The 3,823-nt window shown below is 40.0% G+C and overlaps 1 pseudogene; it reads right to left on the bottom strand.

Annotated features, from left to right (window-relative positions):
- Window positions 1–3,823, bottom strand: part of LOC107711129 (inactive dual specificity phosphatase 27-like) — a 10,375-nt pseudogene that overhangs the window by 4,359 nt on the left and 2,193 nt on the right.

Raw genomic sequence — 3,823 nt, 5'->3', positions numbered from 1 at the left:
GTTTTGCTTTGTTTCACAGAACTAATCGTTACCTGGGTTGCATACGTATGTGTGGGGCGGAGCTATCAAAATAGGGGCGATACCCTTTTGGGGTAGGGGTGTGTTTGTTTTGGTGATTTCAAATGTCAACATTGGCTACCAGAAATCGCTTACCCCACCTTTAATGTAAGTTCAACTTTTTAAAAACATGTCTGAAGACTTTATGGCGGTTTTTCCCCATCCTACTGCATCTCAAGTTTTTAAATGAAGAAAGTACTCTCTGTGACTGGTTTATTAGAATATAATTTGAATATTGATCATATTTAAGTACAAAATTCGAATTTAGTTTTTCAGCCATTTTGACAGCCCTATGGTGAATGATGATAGTCATTAAGTTTCATTGAATGAAAAAAGATGCAATGAAAGTGAATGTTGACTGAGGCCGTCTCTAATATTCTGCTAAATGTCTTTTTTTTTGTGTATGTGTGTGTTCAGTAGAAGAAAAAGTCATACAGGTTTGGAATGACATAAGCGTGAGTAAATGATTTTTGGGTCAACTGTTCAGTTTCTACATGATCTCCTGTTCCTGCTGCCCTCTAATGGTTGAGCTCTGAGCAGCACTGGGTTCACTGACTGGATTGCAGTATAATGTCTAGAGAGGAATAATTAGATTGTAATGTCAGATCAGATCAGATCCTCATTATGCAAAATTAAGTATTATGAGCCGTTCTGCTCTGAATGTTTTTGAAAGTATGTTGTGAGTTTACATCCTGATAATTATTTTTAAAAATCTAACTTTGTAATGAAAGAGAAGACTAAATGATAGAGAAGCAGTGCTAGACTAATAATTCTCACATCCATAACAAGCGTTTTCTTCACTGCTAGCACATGTCATCTTGTCAGCTAGCATATGTGATCTTAGTTTCTGACGCTCTCCTTGATTCAGATTGTGAAGAGGTTGCTGTCTATCTGTCACTAACTCTAAAAATAAGTGAGTGAGACACATCTATGGTGAGACATAATAGAGTCCAGGCCTCTGAATTAATTTGGTATCTGCAGTTTGTTTATCTACGACAGGAACAGCATGTTGCTCATAGGATTAGTATATTGTCTCATGCTACAATTATTTATGTATAATTTACATACCAAACCTTTAGTTTCTCTAAAGAAAAATGTTGAAAAAAGTCATTTTAAGCTCATTCTCCCCTCAACAGAATAATTAATGAAGAGAACCTTCTAAACTCACCTCTGTGTGTCAGCAAAGCATCATCTAGAAACTCAGCACATGTGCGGAAGTAAGAAGAGATGTCTGCATCTGGGAAATCATCCACCTCGATGCCCATATAGGTGATATTCATGCCCTGGTAAAACACCTCGCCGGTGTAGACGCCGGTGCCGTGAGCGGCGTTTACCACACGAGTGATACCGAGGCGTTTGAGACAGGCTTTATTCATAGCCACTGACCTGCAGCGCAGAACAGCAGCTCACTTAAAATAAACAATCTTCATGACAGTCATTCATTTATTAGAGCAGGGTTTCTACAGGTTTTATGAAGGTAAATTTAAAACTTTTTAAGACTAAGTAAAGAAAATTGAAGGAATAAATTAAATGTAACACAAAATGTCATTACGGTCTCTAAAATATTAGTGTCTTGTATAAGCAACGCTTCAAAGTTTAAAAATACAACTTCCAACAGATCTCCATTACTCATTTTACAAAAGAAAAAATTGTTTAAGGCTTGAATATCTGTTCACAAATACTTGAATAAGGAAATAACTTTTACTGAACCTTCTAATCACACTGCAATAAAGTGATGTTCTTCCTCAGTATTTTTGTCTTGTTTCCCAGTGCAAATGTTTGTTAATCAAGATCCTTAAAGAATCATAAATCAAGATACATTTACTGGAGTAGCAAAACGACTAATATAATAAGTCTTGTTTTCTAAGAAATTTATCAAAATGAAGTTAGTTTACAATTAAAACAAGAACAAATATCTGTCAATGGGCTCAGAAAAAATCAACTTAATTTCTCAGAAAACAAGACTTCATTTCTCCATTTTACTTCTCAAGTGAATGTAACTTGATTTAAGGATGTTCAGATATTATTTGTATTGGAAAATAAAACAACACTGTTTTATAACAGTTTTATAACACTGAATATTATTTTTTTTGCAATACATGCAACTTTTAATGCTATGACTTTATGAATTTAAAACTTTCTGCTCCAATTTAAGACCTTTTAAGGCCTTAATTTGTGAAAGACCAAAATAAGACTTTTTAAGAACCTTTTAAGACCCGCAGAAACCCTAATTAGAGCAAAGTTCCAGTCTGGCCTCGTGTGCTTTCATTGTGACTCACTTCTCTGCGATGTTGGGCCAGACCTCGTCGACAGGGTTGAACGGAGCCTCTAGCCGGTCCTGGATCAGCACTCTCTGGATGTCCAGCACACACGGCGTGTTGTAGGGGCTGCGGTCGTCGATCATGTCCTTCACCCTGTTTTACAGATCCTCCACCATCAGCTGCTCGGCTGATTCCAGCATGCTGTAAGGGGTCACCGGCGTCCTGACCTCTCTGGAATTCAGTTCTGAGGACAGATGGATGGAGTCATGACAAAGATGAGACACGGACATCACCACAACACTATTCACACTATTCACAAACGCTGCAGGATGACACACGCACACGATTACTACAGCTAGAGGTTTCTTCAGTATGAGTGCTAGTACTAATGTGGACTGACTTCACTAACACCAGTAACTGTGTACTGCATATAGTAATGATTATAATTAAAATACAGCAAAACTATTTGCATCATATGTCCTGTATGTTACTGTGATAAAACATATTCTGTAGATCTCATAATAATCATCCTTCTCTTTGCCCATTAAGGCAAATCAGTCATACTACACTGTAGCATATATACTGTATATATATATATATATATATTTCAGCTGTGTGTGTAAACAGTGCAATGGATGATGGGAACTGTAGTGTAGTGAGAGAGTCAATATGATGGGCGAGTGACCTCTGGTGGCGATCGTATGGAAGTCCATGGACCGGATTCGTGACAATATATATATATATATGTCATTTACCCTGTGGTTGGTTGAGGCTGTCAACTAAAACCCGGTTTCTCTGTCCCTGTTCCGGCGCGGTGCGAGAGGGAGAACTGCCCGGAGAGGAATCCCCGCCCCGCCCACTCCGACCGCTTGGAGCCTGGTTGAGGATGGTAGACCAGATACACTTTAAGACCTAATGGCATGTTGAGAGTTCTCCCTCTCACTACATTTTCCATAGGAAAGACCCATAATGCACAGTAAAAATTGACTCTTCTCTAATTCATTCATAAGAAAACCTTTCTGTGAATGAACACTCCTGTGTTTCCTCCAGTGTGTTCTCCTGTGGTCCATTCCCTAGTCCGTTGCCATCATCTGCTCCGTGGATTCCCCTCTAACCATCTGTGTGAGTCTCCTTCCATAACAGAAGATCGGACCACAAAAGGATCAGCAAGATGAGTGCACCCGACCCGTTCCAGGAGATCGTGGATGCCCTCAAACGGATCCTCACTCCTGCCATTGTTTCACCACCCGTCACCAACGCCACTTCCTCTTCCACGAGGGTACTTACCTGTCCCATGGCCAGACCAGCGCCCTTCTCTGGCTCGGCGGAGGAGTGCAATGGATTTCTGCTGCAGTGTTCGCTCGCACTGGAGATGCAGCCACATCTTTACGCTACGCAAAGTGCCAAGATAGCGTTCATCATCTCGCTGCTGACAGGGCGAGCGCTGCAATGGGCAGAGACCATCTGGTCCCAAGCTGGTACAGTAATTAAATCACTTGATAATT

The sequence above is a fragment of the Sinocyclocheilus rhinocerous genome, unplaced genomic scaffold (genome assembly GCF_001515625.1).
Source record: "Sinocyclocheilus rhinocerous isolate Xijiao unplaced genomic scaffold, SAMN03320098_v1.1 scaffold928, whole genome shotgun sequence".
Lineage (NCBI taxonomy): Eukaryota > Metazoa > Chordata > Actinopteri > Cypriniformes > Cyprinidae > Sinocyclocheilus > Sinocyclocheilus rhinocerous.
This window is presented reverse-complemented; position numbering and strand designations above follow the sequence as displayed.